At 37.3% G+C, this 13,639-nt stretch overlaps 1 long non-coding RNA gene across 6 annotated transcripts in view; it reads right to left on the reverse strand.

The window, feature by feature from the left end:
* Positions 1–4,498: 4,498 nt before the first annotated feature.
* Positions 4,499–13,639, reverse strand: part of LOC143668331 (uncharacterized) — a 186,463-nt gene continuing 177,322 nt past the window's right edge. For 2 of the 6 annotated variants that reach the window (XR_013168392.1, XR_013168391.1), the window contains exon 3: positions 4,527–7,013. This is a non-coding gene — a long non-coding RNA (uncharacterized LOC143668331). Of the gene's footprint in view, positions 7,014–12,158; positions 12,183–12,206; positions 12,484–13,639 lie in introns of those variants that run through there. The other 4 variants (XR_013168390.1, XR_013168387.1, XR_013168388.1 and 1 more) reach the window with 3 other exon arrangements.

The raw sequence follows: 13,639 nt of genomic DNA on the forward strand, positions 1-13,639 counted from the left end.
ATGTACAGCTTGATTTGTGTCATATTTGAACTTTCAAAGCTAAGAAGGCAGCTGCTGCGTGAGCTGAGTAACTCAGCCTTGATAATTTTGACCCTACAGCAAACAGGAGTTTTAAAATACAAACATTTCCACTGCTTCCTACTTGGGTCTCTATGTAGCAATGGCCAGTAAATTGTAAGGAGGAAGAACCATAGGAGGGAGTGAGCTTCATAATCTCTACCAGACACATTAAGTCATACTGTTCCCAGAGATCTTCAACATAGGGTCCTTACATGGGTTTTTAATGAGATGAATATGAATAGTATTAAGAAGCTGTTTTCTTATCCTTCTTATGAATATGTGACCCACCCAGTCAAGAGTGGTAACTTTTGATTAGATGGATTCCATGGAGACGTGTCTCCACCCACTCAAGGTGGGGTTGCTTACTGGAACCCTTTAAAAGGGAACCATTTTGGAAAAAGCTTTAGAGCCACCAGAACTGACAGAGTCAACAGAATGGACAGAGCACCTGGGAAGTGGTTGAAGGTTCCTGGAGAGAAAGCTAGCAGATGTTGCCATGTGCCTTTCCAGCTAAGAGAAAAGCCCTGAACATTATTGGCCTCCTTGAACCAAGGTGTCTTTCCCTGGATGCCTTAATTTGGACATTTTTATAACCTTAAAACAGTAAACTTGCAATTTAATAAATTCTCCTTTTTAAAAGCCATTCTGTTTCTGGTATATTGCATTCTGGAAAGTTTTATAGACTAGAACACTATCTTTTCCAAGTGCTGTGGCCCTTAGGAGACCAGTTCCAGTGTAGCTCAAGGGTATCACTGTCATTACCAAGTCCCTAACCTTCCAATGGCTCTTTCTAATACCATGGCCAGCTTAGGCTTCAAGGCTTTGAAAAATCTTATTTGACTTTTTGTAAATAACCATATCTCATTTTATTCCAAGTAAAAAGAAATAAAGCTAAGCTATTTTCTCACTGTTCCTAGATCATGCCTTATTCCTTCCCTTGCTCTACGCTCTCCCCCTCGAAGTTCCATTGAATTCCTTCTCCTTCTGTTATTTTCAGCACTCCTATTCTTTTTGTGTGTGTGAGTTTTCCAGTTCTCTCTCTGTTATTGATTTCTAGTTAATTCCATTGTTGTCAGGAAAGAGACATTGCATGATTTTTAATATTTTGAAATTTATTGAGACTTGCTTTGTGACCTCACATATATGCTATGCTAGAGAATGATCTTTGTGTACTTGAAAAGTATGTGTATTCTACTGTTGTTTGATGAAGTGTCCTGAATATATGTTAGGTATACTTAGTTTATGGTATCATTCAAGTCTTCTATTTCCTTACTGATTGTCTGCCTACATGTCTATGTATTTTTTAAAGTGGTGTATTGAAGTCTTTTCATTTGGTTTTTACTAATTTATAACAGACTCAGTGGATTTGGATACAGCTTTATATGTTCAGATAAAATTGAAACAAGTGAACAAATGTATTTTGAATATCTACTTGGCTAACATACACTAGGAACTCTAAGTTAAAAGCAAGGAATGTTAATTTACAAATATTTCAAATACTCTTCTCTATCCCCTGGGAAAGAAAATCATTCCTTTAAGTTCTTTTCAGAAAACTCCAGATAACCAATTTTTAATTTTCTACCCAATATCAGATTTAATGTTTTGAACATATTAGAGTGTGACTTAAACAAGTCTTTGCTTAAGCACTCCTATTCTTACTGACCACCACAAGCTCTCATTTTCTAAACAATTTTCCCAAATGACATGAGCCTTTTAAATCAGTATAGAGAAAACTTATGCATGAAGCTCAAATATGGAAAACTTTAAAGTCATATTTAACTCCTCTTTCTCTCTTAGCAATACCTAATTCTAGATGAACTCTAGAATCTAACCACTTACCACTTTCGCAGCTGTCAACATGTTCCAAACCATAGTAATTTCTCACCTGGATTATTGCAATTCCCTTCTTCCTTTACTTCCACTCCTGCCCCCTAAGATCTGTTTTCAACACCATAGCCAGAGTTAGCTTTTAAAAATATAAAACATATCATGTCACTCCTCTGCTCATTTATTACCTGGCCCCTAAAAGCCCCATTCTAATAGTTGGCTTATGAGATGCTTCAGGTTTTAAGAATCAATGGCAGCTCAGACCTTGTGTTGATATCTGCACATTTCTGTTTCCCCAGTATATGGTTACTTGAGTAAATTGCCATAAATCTCTTTGGGGAAGGACTGGGGAATCATTACTGTGCTTCCTCTTGGGGATACAGCTTCTCCTCTGTCAATGAATTCTGGGTTCATAATCTGACTCAGATCTAGAAACTGGGCAACGGATGGCCTCTTTTTTATTTGAGTGACTTCCTCAGCCTTCTTGTCATACATCTTTCATTTCTTTTAGTTGTATAGATTTACTGGTAGCCTTGTTAACTGCCCATTTATTCTGTGTTTGGGGACACGATGGCACACATGGAAACCTCTCTTACAACCTCCTTCGAAGGAGAACTTAATGTCCCAGCTGTTGGGTAATGTCAATGTGTAGCTTTTAGGTGTCCTTCTGTCCTTGCCATTCATTGCAACAATTGTTTCCGTTTGTCTTTTGATGGTTATGTGCCACTTTGTAGCTTCTATTGTTTTGAAATCCTATTATCCCCATTACTATCAGTGAACCCGGTTCATACTGGTACCTTGTACTTCCAGCCCTGGGCTACTAGTCTATCATCCTATAGCTTTTTGTTTGTTTGCTTGTTTGTTTGTTTTGGCATGGGCAGGCACCGGCAACGAAGCCAGGTCTCAAGCATGGCAGGTGAGAATTCTGCCACTGAGCCACCGTCGCACTGCCCTGCCTGCTTACTAAAAATGACTGGCTCAAGAAAAGTATTCCAATGTTGGGAAATAGATCTTGAGAGGGGACATTTTTATTGTTAAGAGATAGCATTTACCCATAATTTCTTTCAGTTTAGATTCTATAGAGCACTAGCGAGATCATTGAGAATGCTGCTTTTTCAATGTTTAGATGATAAAATCATGGATTACAATTTAGAATGAAGGAATTTAAAGTCAAGGCAAACAGAATGTTCCTGATTTTATGCCTTTTCTGCCAATACTATTACTTTCTACCTTTCTTAGTGCTCTTATTTCTCTGAATGCCCTAAGTTTCTGAACTTGATCACCTCTCTACCCCTGAAAAAGAAAAAAATAGAAATAAATGAGGAAATTAGCAATCAATTAATCAGTGCTAGGCTTTGTGCTAGGCATTTTCCCAAACAGAGTCTCCAGATAGCGTTACCAAGTAAATGTCATTTCAATTGTTTTTTGTAATCATTTCAGCTAATAGTATTGTATATAGATTTGTCCTTTTAGTCATCATTTGCTAAGTGTCCCTTAATACACAACTCAGAAACAGGAGAGAGGCAATATAAGATTAAACATAGATCATGGATAATCTACAAATAGTCCAAGACTAGGCAGTAACATTTTCACTGAAATTATAAAATCTGTTAGCTTATCCAATAATGGTGCTCTGTTCACATGAAAATAACCCCTGATTTCATTCCAAGTCCCTACTAGATGCTTCAGCACCCATACCTTCCCTTTATAGAATTTACTGTATTATGACAATATTATTATCCTTGTTTACTTGCTCATATTTCATATACAGTCTAGATTCTGGACTTAGATGCCTCAAGAAAGAAGAAAGATTTTCCAGCACCAAACAGTGGGCCAACCACATAATAAGAATGTAACAGATATGTTTAAAGAATGAAAGAAGACAGAAAGACTAAAGACAAAGATTACATTTTGCTCACAAATCTGCAATCTGAGCAGGGTTGGGCTGGCACTGCTTGTCTCTGTTCCACTCAGTGTCAAATAGATAACTTAAAGGCTGGGGTCTGGAATCATCTGAAGACTTGCTCATTAACTAATTTGCCACCTGGGCTGGGAAGACCCAAGCAGCTTGGAGCTGGAGAAGCTGGGGCTTTTCAGGTGTCTCTATCTCCATGGTCTCTCCAGCATGATGTCTTCACAGTAGCTAGTATACACCAAGATCCGCGTCCTGGAGAGAGAGACTGGTGTAAAACAGGACCAGCTACCTAATTTGTGAGGTCCAGTGTAAAGTGAAAATACAGGATTCCTTGTTCAAAGTTATTAAGAATTTCAAGACAATAGCAGAGCATTAATCCAAGTACGGGATCCTTTGAGTATAGAGTCCTGTGTGACTTCACAGGCCATACATCTGTGAAGCTGACACTGCATAGAAGCCATATTGACATTGATTATTTAGCCTTAGAAGCCACTTCACATCATTTCTTCCACATCTAGTCATTCAGGTAGTCACAAAGGCCCACTCAATTTCAAGAGGTGGAGAAACATCTCCTTATCTCTTTGGGAGTAATCAGGATCTGGAACAGTGTTTGGGGTTGGAAATAGTGCTATGTCCATTTCTAGAAAATAGTCTACCATGGACTTGCTAGAAATGACTGGTTTATCTTTGGAGAGAGAAACATATCAAACTTGGAAAAAGTCCTACTGACAATTATAAAGCTACTAACATAAATGGGGAGCTTTTCATGTCAGGGGTGCTGAGTGAAGATTTCAAGCACATCACCTCTTTTAATCCCTGTGACTCCCTAGTTTAAAATAGGTGCAATACTATGATCCTTGTTATAGAGCTGATGTCACAGAGAGATGGGGAATTATATGAGAGCTAGTAACTAATATAATACAGATCTTATTCTAAGGTCTTTTATCACTAAATGTTGTTGAAATGAATTTCCCAAGAGGTAGATCCTGTTGGGGCTGGCTGTGCTGTTCCCATTTCCACAAGCAGGCAATTCTATTAGGGTTAGATATAGTGGTCACCTAGAGGTTTGACTTCATAGCTCACGATTTTCTTTCTCTGGTAACTTCGCATCCTCACAGTGTGTGTTTCTTGGGCGTGCTTTCATATGACTGATTCCACTGCTCTGGACAAAAGAGGTGAAAGTCAAAAAACAAACTGTTTCAGAGTTTCACCCCTGGAATGAGATGAGGTAGGAGATCAGACAGAGATAGTCTGAGACTGGTTGATTTGCATTCTCTACAGGATCTGGACTTGAAATGTACAAATATAGGCCCTGTCATTAAACCTATTTTCTACCCTGTGTTCTGGGAGTAGAGAAAGTGGGTTTATAGAAGGAAAGAAAGATGAAATGAACAGAGAACAGCAAGACATGCAAGAGAGTAAGTGCTGACAACATGCATATCGTTTGTCTAAGTCTGCTCCTATGGCTAACTATGTCCCTAATCAAGCACCCACATGTCATTAGGATGTACTTTCATATTTGCTATCACTTGCTTTCATGATTCGCCATTATTTGCTAGCAAAATAATCCTAACACACAGGTAGTATAAAAGTTTGCCACTACTAATAGAAACAAATTCTGGAAATAGCCAATGGGTCTCCCAAATTTTTAAAACATGCAAGTTCATATTTTTTTCAAGAAATTTGGCAACTATGGAGACAAATAACAGAAGTTAATTTTAGATAATAATTAATAGATGAAAGATTTAGACACAATAATTAGGATAGATACACCATGATCGATATTGGGGGGCGGGGGAAGCTTATTCAATCCAATCTAATTCGTTTTAGTGTGTCTTCAGGATTTTAAAGCAAAAGCTTTTACTCCTGCAATAGGGATTTTTCTTCAGTAACTCCATCTACTTAGAGGTGAGGAAATGAGATAATTTTAAACTTCTCCCGCTTTTTGAAAAAGGACATTTGGTGAAATCTGCTCCTCTGCCCTCCCTTAGCACCCTCACTTCAATTACTGATTCATTATCCAGTTCTACATACATTTCATGGTGATTTTGGGTTTGCTTTCCCCAGTTTTTGTGCAAAGGGAGAGTAATAGGTAAAAGCTGTATTCTTGCATGAAGAATCTTGCTCTCATTCTCTCTCTCTAATCTTCTTCATTTGGGGAACTGTCTCCCAAGCCTGCAGTTTGGGGTGGAAAGGATGGAAGGAGGGGCTCAGAATCTGGTGAACAGCTGGGGCCCATCACTTCTCATTGCAGGTCTTGGGGAGATGTGGTTGACAGAGTGATGTGCAGAGCCTGTCCCAGTTAATGACTTCACCATTCTCCATCATTATCCCCATCATTAGGAAATTAGGAGGACAGAAGGTATTTACTGTAAACCTGCCACCTCCCAAGGAGAGATAAATAGAAACTGATAAATGGGCTCTTCTGGTGCTGTTCGTCTATTAACCTTCTGCTTCCCAGCTCCGGCATATGCATTCCATCCTGCCATTAATATCCAGTAATTGGCATGGCAGCGGGCAAGACAATCATACCTTTACTGGGAGCATTCCCTCCGTGTGATGTGCCTCTGCAAGCCCACAATTACGTTCATAATGAAGCTTTGCTAAACAGTCCAGTTGAAAGACATTAGGCAGTTGTTCCCCAGCCATAACACCAGCTTCCCACAGTCGCTTAGCGCTTAACTCTTCGCTTCCCTGGGCACCGGCTGCCATTGCTAATCTTTCTGCCCTCTGTAAACATGCCAATCTGTCCCTTAAAGGTACATTCACTCCTTTTTTTTCTTTTTTCTTTTTTTTAACAGCTTCTCTTTGTTTATTCTGTGCCCTCAATGGCAAAAGCATAGTCAGCCTGTGAATGATTTGGGCCTGCCTCACCTGGTTGACAGCCTGCCTAGCCTGGGGACAGAATAGACAGTCTAATCCACGCTGTAGTCACTGGTGACCCTCCCGGGGCGATTCCCCTTATTTCTCGTCCATTGATAGCCAAGCTGTTTCACAATTTCCCAAGGAGATTTTGTGTCCTTTAGTCCATTTCTAGATGGACATGGGGTAGAAGATATTTATCAGCATATTTCCTCTTTGCGAGATAACAGAGCAGACAGTAGGGTGATATCCTGGGTGTTTTTATTAGGAAGACATCATCATCTCATCTTCAAACTTCATCTGTTCGTCAGACTTAGTGATCTTGATGACGCATGAATCCTAGCAGATTCTGAAAGAGTTTATTAAAAAAAATGAGGTCCACAAAGAGAGCCACTTCATTGTGTTACCCATCTGCTCACACTGTGGCTGCAAAACGAACATTTGGTCTCTGCGTCTCTGACCTATTTCTTCCCAAGTTACATTCCAGTGTTTACTATGAAAACTCCACAATAGCCTCTGCAGTGGGCAGATAACACATGACAGGTGAAGATGAGTAACCTCTTAAAGCATAGAACACATTCTATGAAATGAAGTAAGCAGGGCCTAAACAAGGCCGACGGAGAAAGAAATAAACATCCAAAAAAAAGACAGTTGCAAGGGAGGAGGGGAAGTTGAAGGGAGATAATATCAGCAAAGAGATAAAAAGCAATAAAAAGACCAACGAGAAGAAAATGACATGACAACCTTATTACTGGTGTTCAGGAACCATAGCCTCTCTGTCAGGAAAATACCAGATCACCCATTTGAGAACTTCATAAAACTAAATGATCAATAGATTATAGCTTTGGCCCTCCTTCCACACGGCATAAAACAAATAATAATATCTCCAATAAATATAACAAATAGGGCAATCTTTCCCATTTCCTGCAGACCCTTGACAGAACATGCTACAGGATCTTTTCATTTCCTCTTCAGGAGGACACTATGCAGCCCGCCAGACTCTCAGTCAAGCACAGCCTCTCCAGCTGTCTTCCAAGCATCCACCTTTAAATACAGAGTCTGGATATAGCTGGGCAACTTTGAACCCATGTATGCCTTCATTCTGCAGAAATACCTGGGGTAAATCCTCTGTCATGCAGCGTTTTATTCACTAAAGACCTCCAGGTATGAATGGCAGCACACCCCTCTAGCATAATGATAAATAGTATTTGCAGTGATGACCTGATGACAGGTTGAGAGACTGAAGGGAATTCTTTCTCTTCTTTGCTGCTCCTTACCTTTATCAGTCTTTATAGTTTTACAAAGTCCTTTTACATTATCTCTTCTGGGTCACAAGAAAGTCCTATGCAATAGTCAAGAGACTGTGTTAGGATCTTTACTGTACAGCTGTGGAAACTAAGACTCAGAAAGTGTAAGTGACTTTCCTTTTCATACAGCTAAGTCCTGAGTCCTCTTTCCTTTTCAAGGTCACTGTGTGGCCCAGCGCTAGCAGGCAGCACTCATATTGTAGCTTATGTGAATGGTGCCCTGGAGTCGATCAGCACAGCTATCCTGAAAGGCAGCCCAGCACAATGGAAATAGGAGGGAACTTGGGATCAGAGATCCAGCTTTACCACTTGTTAGCTACATTATCTTAGATAATTTTAAAATTTCCCTGAAGTTGAGTTTCCTCATCTGTGAAATGGGGTGATGATAATAACAATCACCTAACTCATAGATATGTTATTTTAATACATAATAAACTATGAAAAACACTTCCTAGAGCTTTGTTTCTCTGTTTTTCTCCCTCTCTTCTATGTTATAGGCACTTTATGATGTTGCCTCTCTAGTACAGGAAAAATTTCATGTAAATATATGCTATACTTGTTTAGCTCTTTGAAAATCAGAACCTATATACTGTAATGGTGACTCCCATTTTAAATAGAATAAGATTAACTGCAATATTTCATTTCCATGTAATGCAAAATTAATATTCTTATGGGTACTAATTTACTCCAATCAAGGAAGAGCAATTTTTCTTCACTTGCCCAATGTAGAACATACACAAAGGTGTAATGTGCTCTATCTAAGGGATTAGTTATAACCCAGAGATATTTGTACACAGCTTAAAAGAAAAAGACAATGTGTTTTACAATTTCTTTGCCATCCACACCATAAAGAATTTCTCTCTGACTTTCCTTTTCCTTAGTTCTTATTATCAATATGAGTGCTAAAGTTTCACTCTCTCAAATGTACCCTTGTCATGCATCTTTCCTCTTTCATATCAAGAAGTTTCTCAGTTTTAAGCATTAGCAATTGATAATTTCAAGAACTCCAGTTTTTTATTAGGCTGAACAATTTTGTTCTCTGGGACTCAAACCTCACCATTCAGACCATGCACAGGCTCTCTTCATTTGGGATTCTCATTTGGGTAGAATTCCACCTTCCCCTACCTGGAAGCTTTTGGAACTGTGTTGAAGTGTGTTTTTTGTTTTTTTTTTGTTTGTTTTTTTTTGGCTATCAAAATAACAGAGACAGAGATTAGCAAGGTATATAAGGTATATAAGACCCACCTACAAAAATCAATTGTATTTCTAAATACTAGCAATGAACATTCTGAAAAGGAGATAAGGAAAACAAATTCCATTTACAATAGCATCAAAAATAATAAAATACTTTGGAATAAATTTAGTTAAGAAGTGCAACATAAATATACTAAAAATTACAAAGTTTGTTGAAAGAAATTAAAGACCTAAATAAATGGAAAAACCTCACGTGTTCTAAGATTGGAAAACTCAAGATTATTAAGATGAAAATACCCCCCAAACTGTTCTCAAGACAACACAATCCTTATCAATATCTCAGCTTCCTGGTTTGCAGACATTGATTTGTTAATTCAAAATTCATATAAAAATGTAAGGAACCCAGAATAGCCAAACCATTCTTACAAAAGAACAAAGTTGGAGGATTCACACGTTCCAATGTCAAAACTTACTACAAAGCTACCATAATCAAAATATAGAGTGTATTAGTAAGCGTTCTTTAGAGAAACAGGACCAACAGGAGATAACTGTAAATATGAGATTTTAAAAAGGATCTCATGCAACTGTGGGAATGGAAGAATCCAAAAACCATAGGGCAAGCTGTGAAACTGGCAGCTTTGATGAATTGTCTCAGGAGAGGCTCACTGGCTGAAGAAAATGTCACTCTTCTGCCTTAATAGTCTTCATCTGATTGGATTATCTCATTTGTGGAAAATATGCCCTTAGTTGATCGCAGATATAATCAGCCACAGCTGCAATCCACTGACTGATGATTTAAGTCTTCTGGTTTATCAACCAGCTATGAAATATCCTTGTAACAATGGTCAGGTCAGTGTTGCCAGACCAAACAACTGATCACATCACCTGACCAGCTTGACACTTGAACCAGACCATCACAAGGAGGCAGTGGCATAGGATGATGAAATAGATCCATGGAAGAGAACTTAGAGTACAGAAATAAACCCTTACGTTTATGGCCAATTGATTTTTGACAAGAGCACCAGAACAGTTCAATAAGAGAAAGAATAGTCTCTTCAACAAATGGTGTTGGGACAGCTGGATGTCTATATATAAAAGAATAAAGTTGAATCCCTACCTCCCACTACATACATATAGATAGATACATACATACATACATAGGTAGACAAGTAAATATCTCAAAATGTATCATAGAACTAAATGTAAAGGGCAATGTCTATAAAATTTTCAGAAGAGACATAGCTAAAATTTTTATAAGAAAACACAAAAGTAAATTTTTGTGACTGGGGAGTAAACATTGTTCTCTTATAGAACACCTTTATGCACAATAAAAAAATAGGTAACTGAACTTCACCAAAATTTAAAACTTTGTACTTCAAAAAGATACCTTCAAGAAAATGAAAAGGCAACCCATAATATGGGAGAAAAAAATTTAAATCATATGTATGATAATGGACTTGTATTTAGAATATATAAAGAACTCTTAGAAAGCAACTATGAAAAGACAAATAACCCAATAAAAAATAGGCAAAGGCTCTACATAGACATTTCTCCAAAGGAAATATACAAATGACCAACAGATGCTCGACATCATTAGCTATTAGGGAAATGCAAATCAAAACCACATGAGATACTGCTATACACTCACTAGGATGGCTATAATCAAAAAGACAAACAATAACAAGTCTTGACAAGGATGTGGAGAAATTTGAATCCATATGTTGTTGATGGTATAAAATATTATATTCAATATGGAAAATAATTTGGCAAATCCTCAAAAAGTTAACTGTAGAATTACCATATTACCCAGCGATTTCATTTCTAGGCACATACCCAAGGGAATCGAAAACATGTCCACACAAAAACTTGTACATGAATGTTCATAGTAGCATTGTTCATAATAGCCAAGAAATAGAAATCAAAACAAACCAAATATTTACCTGATGAACTGATAAAGAAAATACAGTGTATCCATATGATGGAATATTACTTGGCAATAAAATGTAATGAAGAACTGATTCATGTTACAACATTGCTGAACTTTGAAAGCATTACACTAAGTAAAAGGAGTCAGACACAAATTACATATTATCATGTGATTCCATTTATATGAAATGTCAAGAATAGGAAAATCCATAGAGACAGAAAGCAAACTGGTTGTTTTCAGGGACTGGAGGAAGGCAAGAATGGAGAATGACTGCTAATGAGTATGGGTTTCTTTTTGGAATGATGAAAATGTTTTGAAGTACATAGTAGTGATGGTTGACACATCTTTGTGGCTATACTAAAAAAACAATGAACTGTACACTTTAAAGGTATACAGTATATGGCTTATATCTTAACAAAGCTGTTATTTAAAAAATGATAGGATTCTACTGTTAGTAATATAACCAGGAACAAAGCATGAAGCATGCTAGACATTCTGAAATCTCATGAGGTTTCTTTTCAATAGACTTTTTTTTTTTTCTTTCTCGCATGGGCAGGCACCAGGAATCGAACCTGGGTCTCCAGTACGATAGGTGAGAATTCTGCCACTGAGCCACCATCGCCTGGCCTGATGGCCACTGAGCCACCATTACACCACCCTAGACTTATTTTTTTTTAATGAAACACCATTGGCATTTATTTCTGAGCTATATACCACTCTATTTTCTTCTCATATGACAGTTGCAAAAAATAATCTATGTTCTATGGGAGAAAGAATTTTCATTAAGAAAGAATATCTGGATACTATTCTCAGCTGAACTCATCAGAAGCTTAGGCAAGTCATTTTACTTCCCTGGGTCCCTTTCATTATCTAAAGAAGGGTATGTCTTACAAAGTTCTAAGGTCTCTTCCACCTCCATCAATTTCAGCATTCAAACCCATTATGGGTATTGAATGTTCCAGTTGTTTCCAGATCATTTTGAAAACTCCAATTATCTTTATCAACTCCAATGAGATAGATAACCACTTGGTAAGTGTTTGCCAAAATAATACTTGCATTGACTCACCTGTCTTACAGATCTCCACTAAACCTGAGAATGAAAAGTGATGGCCTGTTAAAATTTCTGTAATTAGGATACAAAAACAAATGTTCATATAGTTTAAGGATAGCTAGATCTAAGAAAATGAGATATAGGTGGTGTTCATTCCATATTTGGCACATTCAGCCCTATATTTTCAGTTTTTTTCTGCATGTTTTAATGGTAGAAATTCAGGCACTAAGGTGAGTGAGTGAAGTGATATTTGGGGAAACAGAACCAACTCAGCATACCTGATATAAAAGTATGCATGCGATCATTTACCTTGTCCATGAGTGAAACATGTCTTGATGCCCTAACAGAAACAGAAAAGATTGGTCTTCATCATTAGTAATAAACACTAAATTCTCATTTTTAGCCACTTCTTTGTTCTTCTGTGACTGATGATCCAGACGTACATTATTCGTAGCTTTTCATTTTCTCTTTATCTGGCAACATGATTTTTTTGCCATTTCATAGCTCATTTGCAACTCCACCAATTTTGTTACACTCATTACTCTCTCTGGCATAAGATTTGGTGAGAGAAGCAGTTGATGTAAATGAGATTTTTAGATTATTCATTCTCTCACTTCCCACCAGGACCATGGATAATCAAGAATTTACTGTGCAAAAAGGAGAGAAAGCAAATAGGCATTAGGTGAGGAAAGCTTAATGCATAAAATCACAAAGAACACCTTAAATGGAGTATCAAGTAGAAAGAAGTGACTGGAAAATAAGACAGTATTTTCTTGTTAATATTGTCTGATGTTTTCTAAAATGTCTTAAGAAAATTGATCAAAACAAATTCATAATAGTAATTAACCCATTTTATAGTGGGAGGAACAAATCCATTGAGTTGCAATATCTAATGGATAAATTGTGATTTAGTAGAGTTGTTAGGAATTATTCCATTCAGTAAGTGTGTAAGAAAAGCCTGCTAAATTCCAGGTATATTGCCCAGATAGGCACCAAGATACAAAGATGAAAGACGCAGCTCCTGCTTACATTCTAGAGGAGAGGCAGATGAGGAAATAAATTATTTCAGTTAAAGAACTGTAAACTTGCAACTTAATAAATTTCCCCTTTTAAAAGCTGTTCCAGGGCAGACATATGAAGATTGACCAACAAATTTATGGTCAATTGATCTTCAGCAAGGCTCCCAAATCTACTGAATTGGAATAGAATAGTGTTTTTTTTTAATAAATTAACTTGGGAAAACTGGATATCCATAGTCAAAAGAATGAAAGAGGACCCATATCTTACATCTTATACAAAAATTAGTTCATAATGGATTAAAGACCTAATTATAAGAGCCAGTACTCCTGGAAGAAAGCAAAATCTTTCTTTCTTCAAGAAAGGAAAAATCTTCAAGACCTAGTAATGGGAGCTAGTTTCCTGAACTTAATACCCAAAACACAAGCAATGAAAGAAAAAATAGATAAATAGGAGCTCCTCAAAATCAAAATGCTCTG

This window comes from Tamandua tetradactyla, chromosome 24 (assembly GCF_023851605.1).
Source record: "Tamandua tetradactyla isolate mTamTet1 chromosome 24, mTamTet1.pri, whole genome shotgun sequence".
Taxonomy (NCBI): Eukaryota; Metazoa; Chordata; class Mammalia; order Pilosa; family Myrmecophagidae; genus Tamandua; species Tamandua tetradactyla.